We start from the raw sequence: 11,260 nt of genomic DNA on the forward strand, positions 1-11,260 counted from the left end.
GAGTCCATGACCTTTAGGCCGATGAACCAACACTTCTCAAAGAGGATGTTGAATTCAAGGCCGAGAAACCGAAATTTCTTAATGAAAGTGAAGAATTCAAAGCCGATAAATCAAGCTGTTATTATCAGTTTAGTTTACCAGAATGCAGGACGTGAGTGGTACCATGTAGGAAACAAGGAATATATCTTCCTCACAAAAGGAAGTTATCTTATCTCAAACCGAAATATTAAAATTACTTGAGGGTCATCTTACCTAGAGAATATGAGTCAAAGATACATGAAAGAGTCTCCAACAAAGGAGAATCGTGAGAAACAAAAGATTACATGAAAAATCAAATTTGTTCTCCCCTCAAAAAGTGAAATTGGAAATAAATTGAAAGTGACCCAACATCTTGTCAAGCTTTATGGACCCTTTAGAAGTGTTTGGAGTTTGTTTCTTGGTGGGTTTGTTTCTTGGAAGGAGCTTAACGTTTCTTTCCTTTTTTCGTCTAAGACGAGAAGCCCACTAAGAAAACATGTTTTTCCTTTTTAATGGTAGCTTCATATGTGGTAAAAATATTGACTAGATCTTCAATGCTAGTCTCCAACTTGTTCATATTGAAGTTCACCACAAACCCATCAAATGAGGGCAATAGTGGCAACAGTAGAATGTTCGTGTACAATTCGTATGGGATGACAAAATCTGGGCCTACTAGCTTATCGATGAGCTCAATCATCCTCATACCATGTTCATGGACCGAGATTCCTTCTTGCAGGCGTGATGTCATGAGCTCTTTGGCAGTAGCATGCTTTAATGGACGTGTTTTTGCACCGAAAACTCTTGCAAATGACCGTAAATGTCAGTAACATTGACAACATCCTGAAACCATCTTTGCAATTCGTTTGACATAGAATCTAGCAAGTAGCTCTTAGCTTGCAATTCATGGTCCTACCATTCGACAAGTTTAGCCAATCTCTCAGCAGCGGTATTGGCAGAAGCCTCTTTTGGAGTCGCTTTGTTGAGAACATATGCTATTTTCTCGAAATTTAAAACAATTTTTAAATTCTTCAGCCGGTCTTGGTCATTCGGTCTGATCAACTTATTTTGATCGAGTATAACAGATAGAGGATTTCGATACGACGTCATAAAAATACTGAAATGAAAACATAATAAACGGTCACTAACTGTTTTAAAATATTTTATAAGACATAAAATATGATCTTTTGCTGTTATAAATTGGCTCCCATTATTTTGACATTTTCACCAACCTCTGATGAAAACAGGAAATCTAATTTCCTAAGTGAGTACTCAAGGTCCAATTGTAAAATTATGATCCTTAATGATATCAGTCAATCACAATTTTTAAAAGATAAAGCTCAATTGCGACCTCTTGCAATCCTCATGTATTTTGTCTCACGTTTGATGAGAGCCCAATAATATGATGGACTTTCTCTTCATGTGTCGAGCTCGACCCATCAATGTCGACCTTAGTGGTCGCTCCCCATGAGATCCCAAAAAATATGAGCCAAAATCATGGGAGTTCCACATAGTTCATATCAAGTATGTCAGTGAAATTCATGCTTCTGGGGACTCGGCCTCCCCAATAATATGAACCAGACAATGACCGTATATAGCTTTTATCATGCAACCACCATTGATGGAATGTAAAGAAAATTTAAGCTATGTTGAATTTTATTTTTTTATGGGCTTTATATAAAATTTGAATCTTATCCAAAATGATTAAATGATGGATTTTAATTTTTAAAATTTGTCTCTTAATTATTTTTAAATTCTCTTGTCATGTATGTTTGCCGAATTCATACAACTCTTGTTATTATATTAATAATAACGCACATACTGATTATTTATAATATATCACATGCATTATAAATAATAAAAGATGATCGATAACCGAGATCTAATTGATCCATACGCACTAAAAATCCACACGAAATTTGCGTCGAGATTTAGATCACTGGAATTTCAAAAAACTCCGGTGAAGTTGCAGCGGCATTGGGAAGTCTAGGCCGTGAGAATTATTTCCTAAGGTGACCGATGGCTTTTAACGAAGGAGAAGGGAGAGAGTTTTTGTTGTTAAAATTTGGAGGGAAAAGTTATGTATGGATATGTTATGTTTATCAACTCTTTGAAAAAATATATATAAATACAATATTTCAATCTCTCGTTTTTACAATATCAAAATTATTTATTTTCATTATTTTAAATTTGCATCTAATATTTTTCTCTCTTGGACCCGTCAATGTAGAGCTTATAGGAATTGAATAATATTCATTCATCATACATACAAGAGATATAAGTATTTTAGCTTACAGATATGTGCAAATAATCAACTAGTTTAGAATGAAATGGACAAGGAAACTATCGAACGTTAAGCTAACTAAATAATCGAATATCAAATCACATTTTTATTTAAATATTAAAATAATAATTATTTACTATTTATTATTTATCATTAATTTTTTTATATTATTATTATTATTTTTATTGTCGTTGTCAAATAATAAATAATTTTCTTTAATTTTGATATATCATTATTAAATGATAATTTTAAAATTATTATTTAATTTATTTAATATTATATTATTATTAATTTCTTATCATTTATTTTATCATCAAATAATAATAATAATAGTTTTAATATTTATTGTTCTTATAAAATTATTTTTATCATTTTATTAATAATATTATTTATTTTTGCAACTATTTTTTATTTATTATTAGTATTAATTTATTATACTTGTTTATAAAACTAATTTTAAATAAAATATCATTTTATCATTTTCGTGATATTAACCCTAAAATAGAAGAATGTTTGCAACTTCTAGAAGAGAAATATTTTCACTTAAAAAAATCATTTTTTCGTGTTTCTTAATAACAATTTTTTTTTCTCTGCTTATCAGTTTAATTCAAATCCAGAAGCCGATCTCATGTTGATTTTAATTCTTAAAAAATGATTATGTTATTTTGGTAAATAAATGAAATTTTTTTCTGGAAACTATTACCTTTCTCTAATCCCAAATTAAAATTTACATTCATTTATAGTTCACAATATACTATCAAATTAATCATATATATCTTTCACAAATAATCCAATAAAGATATTTTTGGTATTTTATTAAAAAGATAGTATTATAATCCCTTATTTATCAAAACACTATATCTTAAAATGTGTTCAATTTTTCACTTTTATTTTCAAACATTACCCATTTCTTCCCAATCTATAAATTTAATTAATTTTCTAAAAATATGATTTTTTGCAAAGATTCTTTAAGTACTTCATTTAATTAGGTTGTAAATAAATGATGTTTACATTAATTATGTTATTTAATCTTTAACATACATTAATAAAAAACCGATCCCAATTTTATAAATGACTTTTTTTTTCCTTTCAAATTTATAATAATTGAAATTGAATCGTGACCACATTCATTTTTCATAACACAAAACTCATGTGAGACTATTTCACTAAGAATTTTATGAGACATATATCTGATTTGAAACAACTCATGAAAAATATTAATTTTCATCGTGGTCAAAGTAGACCAATCTATGAATACTACCGTAAGTTGACCTCTTTGTATGTTATTTAATCAAAAGTTTATGAAACTAAAAGTTGTATGCTCGACTATTATTACTATGCCATTATATCATCATTATCATCATTATTATTATTTTGTTGCTTTATTATTATTATTGAACAATTATTATATATTTATTATTAATTAATTTTTTATATTATTTTATTTATTTTATGAATGATGGATATTTAATGTTTAAATATTTAAATAAAAAATAAAAAAGGGTAATTGTTATTCCCATGAATTTACTAATACTTGTTCCCGTTCCACAAATTGATGGTCAATCTAAACGAACCATTCAAATTTTAGATGACATGTTGCGAGCATGTGTACTGGAATCTGGAAAAATTGGAAAAAACATTTACCCATCTTGGAATTTGCCTACAATAACATTTATCAAGCCAAAATTCAGATGATCCCATACGAGGCTTTATATGGACGGAGAAGTCATCTCCGTTGAATTGGGACATGGGAGAATAGAGAAGCACCAAGAACGATAAGAGGAGATTAATACCGCCTGATGTCATACAAGAAACTATTGATAATGCATATATCATCAAACAAAGAATCCAAACAACTCAAAGTCAACAGAAAAGTTATGCAGATACAAGAAGAAAGGGTTTGGAATTTGAAATTGGAGATCAGGTGCTCCTAAAGGTAACTCCAAGAAAAGGTATTAAACAAGCGGGAAGTCGGGTAAAGTTGCAGCAACGATTTATTAGACCTTTTAAGATCATCAGATGAATAGGGCCTTAGGCATACATATTATCATCACCGAAAAAAATATTTTCGAAATACATAATGTTTTCCTTGTATCACAACTTCGGAAAATGTCGAGTAGATGCGAATCAAATAATTGATTATAAAACAAGTTGATCTGGGAGGGATATATCGTACAAAAACAACCAACTGAAATACTTAATTAGAAAATTATAAAGCTTCACTACAAAAAGATTCAGCTGGTAAAAGTACTATGGCACAATCACCATATTGCTGAAGTTACTTGGGAGAAAAAAAGAAGAAGAAAGAAATAAGATAGTTTTACCCCGAGCTATTTGGATAGAAAGAATTTGGGGATCATCTATTTTATTTTATTAAAGATTAGCACATTATAAAAACTGTCAATGAGGACACCATTGCCCCTTAGATATGTTAACCGTAGAATTTAACCTTCTATTCTCTCATTCCACGTCTAAAGAAATTGATTCAATTTCAAAATATCAACCCCATAGGGCCACTGGCCCACCACCCACGTTACTGGAAGAAAATACTTCATTTGCATTTCAATTTCAAAATCTCCATCTCTCATCCTCCTCCACGTTCGAGAGCAAACTGCTTCAAATTTTTAAAACCTCCCCCGTCCCATTTTTAAGAAAGAAAACTGCTTTGATCGCAAAATCTATCTTTTTGAGATATTGCACACTGGAGATTGGACAATGAAGAACAATTTTCCTCTCCAAATCGGTAATCTTCGCATATTCTCTCAATTATATTTTTGAAATTTCAGTCCACGTACAAATGGCCCTCTACTCAACTCTGCAGCATCTAAGGTTTAATCTTTTATCTATTGATTAAGCAACATTCAAATGTCTAATATTATTTTACACACGCAACGCGTGTGCCTCAGCCGCTAGTATTATTTAAAGGGAAAGGGACATTATAACAACACGAACACAAGAAAATAAATATAAAGGTTATATATGTATGTGTATAGAAAAAATTCAATTCATAAATATATCAAATAAATAAAATAATTAGAATAATAAAAATAACAATAAAATAAAAACATAAAACAATGACAAGTAATATATATATATATATATAGACTTACACATAGGAAAATTTCTCATTGGTAGTAACTAACCAATAGAAATTAGACGATAAACAAATAAAATCAATTAAGTTAAATATATGTCAAAAGCTAAAACAACACTTGTCTATATTCGAAAAAAAAATTATCATGCAAGTTAGGCTATACAAACACATCTAAATCATTAGACATAGGCTGTATATTTCGTGTATCTACAAGTTAGTCTATAGAAACAAGTTTGGAGCAAAATGAGTGAACTTTGAGAGATAAAATTGTAAAAAAAAAATACCGAAACTATTCCAAAATTCAAACAAAAATTATCAACTCTATTTAATCATCCAGAAAGCTTTAGAAATAGGAGGTGTTGTCAAATAAAAATCCAAAATCACTGAGAAAAATAAATCCCGAAGAACATTGTTGGAAATTTTCCAGAAAACAGCGGAGACAAATTAGTTGTTCATTATGATGCATAATTTACAGAAAATCTCAGCCATTTGTTCTCAGGTGACCAAAAACACAGTTTCTCCGACGAAGAAAATACCTTTGAAAACATTTCAAAAATACAAAATATGAGACGCATGCATCAACTTAGAATTTAAAACATTTTGTATACAAAAGTTGTAAAATGTAACACGGAGGTTTCACCGTAAAAATTCCCGTGCCCTCCACAGGCCACATCATTTTTCAATTTTGGCTATATCCGAAGGTTTCTGCACTGATTTTAGGTTTTGGGTCCAAAATTCATTTTTTGAGTTGTATACGATTTATTATGAATTTTTAATGGAAAAAATGTTTTTGTCATATGATTCTTGAATGGTTTTGGTGTTTAATTATTTGAATCTTACGATTTATTACCATGCACACTATTTTTGGACCTAATGTATCAATGCAAGTCAAAGCCCCAAAAGTCGTCGGAAATAACCTTTTAGCGGCAACCAAAAACCCTTGAAAGTCATTTTTGAGGGTTTTTTTTAAAAAATTAATGTAAAAATCAAAAAAAATAATTTTAATTTTACTTTTTTTTGCAAAACTACTTAATCTGCGCTTACAAAGCGCGGACACTCGTCCACGTGGACGAATAGTATATTATTATTATTATTATTTTAATTATTATTATTTATTATTATTTTGTGATTAGCGAGTAACGTAAGCTTATTATTATTATTATTATTTATTATTTTAAATAATTAATTTAATTTGAATATATTATTATTATTTATTATAATTTTTAATTATTAATTTAATTCGAATGAAAAATATAAAATATAAATATTTATAATATATATTAATTATTAAATATTTTGTATTATTTAGTTGGGTGATTGAAAAATTAGAGATATGAGAGGATTGAAAGAAAACTTACATAAAATCAACATTTTAAAAATATGAAAGGATTGAAAAAATATTTATTGTTCCATTTTAAATTATTGTTCCATTTTAAAAATATGAGAGATATGAGAGAATTGAAAAATATTTTTTATTATTAAATTATTGTTCCAAGAAAACGTACATAAAATCAATTGGTCAAAAGGATATTTTAAGAAGACTCATTTCGAATTCTCTCAAAATTATATAAACACATATTTCATAAAAAAATTAATTGTAAAACATATAATTATATATAATAGATTTTTTATTATTAATACATTTATTAAATAAATCAATCTATAAAAATGAGAAGGCCAACCGTGAAGGAAGGAAGCAAACATTAATAAGTACTTGTATAATATATTAATATATTGTTGTGATTGATATTTTATTTTAATGTTGTGATTGAAATTCAATTAATAATAATAGCTTAAATAGAAAATAAACAATGTACATTTACGAATAGAATGAAAATATTGTAATTCAGTGTAAGTTTTGTCGATAATATTTGCTAAAGTTAAACATCTTATTAGTGTATTGATAAAAGACTACTATTTTTATTCTCCTTAATTTCCTCCTTTCAATCTTCTCATATCTCTAATTTTTCAATTACCCAACCAAATAATACAATATATTTAATAATTAACATATATTATAAATATATATATATATATTTTTTCATTCGAATTAAATTAATTATTAAAAATAAAAATAAAAATAAAAAAAAAATAATAATATATTTATATATATACTTTCACGTCGTGTGAGTTTTTATGTTGCGATTGAAATTAAATTAATAATAATAGATTAAATTTAAAATAAACAATATAAATTTAATAATAGAATGAAAATATTATAATACAGCGTAAGTTTCATCGATACTATATGCTAAAGTTAGAGTGGGTCTCATGTGAGACCGTCTCACGGATCTTAATCTGTAAGACGGGTCAACCCTGCCCATATTCACAATAAAAAGTAATACTCTTAGCATAAAAAGTAATAATTTTTCATGGATAACCCAAATAAGAGATCCGTCTCACAAATAAGATCCGTGAGACCGTCTCACACAAGTTTTTGTCCTAAAGTTAAACCTCTTATTGGTGTATTGGTGAAAGACTACTATTTTTATTCACCTTAATTTTCTCCCTTCAATCCTCTCACATCTCTTTAATTTTCTCCTTTCAATCATCTCATATCTCTAATTTTTCAATCACCCAACTAAATAATACAAAATATTATTAAATTAACAATTAAAAATTATAATAAATAATAATATATTCAAATTAAATTAATTATTTAAAATAATAATAATAAGCTTACGTTGACGGGTTGCCATCTCAAAATAATAATAAATAATAAAAAATGATAATAATAAAATAATAATAAATAATAATAATATACAGCTCGTCCACGTAAGCGAGCGTCCGCGCATTGTGAGCGTCTGCGCTTTGTGAGGAGCGCCCTCGCTTTGTAAGCGCGGATTAAAGTAGTTTTGCAAAAAACAAATTTTAAAATATTTTTGAAATTTTTTTATTTTTACATTAATTTTAAAAAAAGCCCATTACACGTTCTGCGCAAAGTCAACTAGGAATTTCGAAAAAAGTTATATACCAAAGTTGTAGAACTCAACAAGACACAACTACTAGAAAAACATGGGATGCACGTGGTGGCCGGAGACCGGCCACGTGTTGTTTCCTTAGTGCTACACGAGTCAGAAAGTTATCGAAGTAATTTCCGACCTATTTTACAAGTTTCATGATTTTTTGAAAAAATTCTGATTAGTTAAGAATTTTTGTTTAAATTCAAAATAATACTGGACTTGATTTTCTGCGAGAAATAGAATTTAAAGAGTGAAGTGTTAAATGCGAGAGTAACACACATAACATCACAAAAATTATTATTTTATGGATTATTGAAGCAATCGGAGTAAGAAAGCAAGCTATCTAGTAAGCTATTGAGGTGATGTTTTATTACCAATTTTTTTCTATATAGCTTTTTAACATTCTACCTGGTATTTACGATAAAATTTATATCATATCATTCTTAGATATTTCATCTTATTGAAATGTCACATTATATTAGTCATATTGTATTGCATGTTTGATATTACGAGATTCGAGACTGTTATTGATTTCCAACAATTTATAAACTACTGCAAATGAATGGATGAATGATTATTACTTGGAGCCCTAGACAACGGTCATCGTACCAGAAATTGAGTCAACTGGACAACGTGACGTTAAACCACAATGTGAGTCCAACAAACAACAGGTTGTCAACCCGAGTATATAGTTTATCTGAATAAACTGACTTCGATCTGGAAATGTGAGTTCACACTGGCTCGTAAATGATAGATTCTACGGATCCTATTTAAATATGTGGGAAAAATACTATATCGAAGGTTGGTAGAAGCCACCTCTCTAGCCTACAATATTCATTCTAGAAACCATTGAAATTATTGTGTTTTTGTTGACTTCACTTTGAATTATAACATTTTACCGTTTTCCTCTCATTATACATTATATTGAATTATTACACCGATCTATTATAATTATAATTCTACGTTTTATATTAATTAAGTCAAATTTTTATGTTCTCACTAAGTTCTAAAAGACTTTAACATTTATTATCATTTCTATTATTATAAATACCAGATATCGGAGTACTAGAAACTGAATCAAACGAACTAAAAAAATGAAAAGTATTATAGATGGATCTTGTTGTTTGTTATCGTATCTAGTCTAGAATTTGTACTTCATTATATCTAAGTTATGGATTGTCATGTTATTGTACTACTGTTATTAAATAAATTATACTAACTGTGAAGACCGTGCAACAATTTGGAAGGAAGAAATGAAGGGCACAAATCTGGGACGAGATTCATTCAACCGATTACCTCGCAACTTAAGGAAAAACCAAAAATCACTCCATTGCAGCGTAAGTCTCGGACGTGTAACTCGAACAGAGAAGAGGCCACATTCAACTTGGGAGAGAAGAGTGTAATCACCCCTTTGACTAAGTAATTAGCAAAATTAATGGAGTGACAAAAGCTTACCTTTGGAGCTGAACATTCAAGCCTTTATATAAGGAGAACCGAAGGTAGTAAACCCACCTCACACATTGCAAACTCCTTCCCCGTTGCTGCAGAATTTTCGGAAGTATAGCTGCTGGAAAACAGATTTTTGATCCAATTTCCTGGCCAAAGTCGAAGCATTGTCGTGGCGTTTCGAAGTCCAGTTGCTATCATTGTTAATTCCCCTGCATCAACCGAGTTCCTGCTCATTCTTTCGAACTCAGTTGCTGCCCGAAGTTGGTCCAGAAATAGCCGAAAAGCTTGATCAAACAAGCTATCCAAAATCCCGAGAATTCCGCAACGGTTCGAAACAATTGCTGCCTTTTCTCCAAACCAAAATTCTGTCCACTTTCGAAGGTTATAGCAGCCTATTTCGGTCAAGATCGAAGCGTTACAGCAGCATAGTTCAAGCTTTGCCGCAACCTTGTTCGAGCGGAATTATTGTGGCGCACCTTTTAGCATTTCAATCCCAACGAAAATAGTAAGTGGGTTTTCTCCTTTGTTTCCTTTTGTTTTTGATATTATTAAATAAAATTGCACACTTATATTTATTTAAGTGGCCCTTGATATTTATACTCTTTTAATAAATATAGTCCACTTATTTGATTATTTTTAAAATGGACTTTTGCATATATAAATTATTATATAAAGGAATTGGCTCACTTATTTTCTTTTTAAGTGAGCATGATATATTTCGAAAATAAATTAAATATGACTTTGAAAATTCGATCGGCATGATATATTCGTTTCCATTTGTTATGAAATCCCCTGAATTATTCGTTGTTCGATATCAGTTATAATATTTGAAAGCATGTTGAATTATTTGAAATGCACTGTAATGATTCGATTTAGAAATGGTAAAGGAAATTCCGAACTTTGATATTTTCTGTTTAGGCCCTGATGCGGTGGGTTATAATAACCGTTCCTTTGGCCTCGCCCCTTAGAGGAGTAACATATAGGGGACTGATCAGTAAAACCATAGAAAATGAGATGATTTTCAGTGCTATATTCGTATTTTGTTAGTATTTGATTCAACATGCTTAATATTGAAATTACGATAATTTATTCGTATGTATATCCTCGATATTTGTTATGCACGATCGGCCCCCATTTACTGAGTATTTCCCAAAATACTCACCCCTTACATTCCCACCCAGATAAGAACGAGGAACAAACTGAGAATGAAGAGCAAGATTACTTTTGGGGATGGTGATGAAGCGAATCCAATTCGAGACCAGTCGAATTTAATCCGTCTGTCAATTTTATCATCATGTATTTCGCTTCCGCATTTCGTTTTAATCGCATTGTAAAGACGATTACTTAATTATGAAATAGACTGGTTATTTTGATTACTACGAGGCTTGTTGTTTACAAATTGTGTGATTTTGAAACAACGCCGGTGTCGACTAACCCCGGTCTCGGGGCGTGACA

Source organism: Primulina huaijiensis, chromosome 7, assembly GCF_012295235.1.
Source record: "Primulina huaijiensis isolate GDHJ02 chromosome 7, ASM1229523v2, whole genome shotgun sequence".
NCBI lineage: Eukaryota > Viridiplantae > Streptophyta > Magnoliopsida > Lamiales > Gesneriaceae > Primulina > Primulina huaijiensis.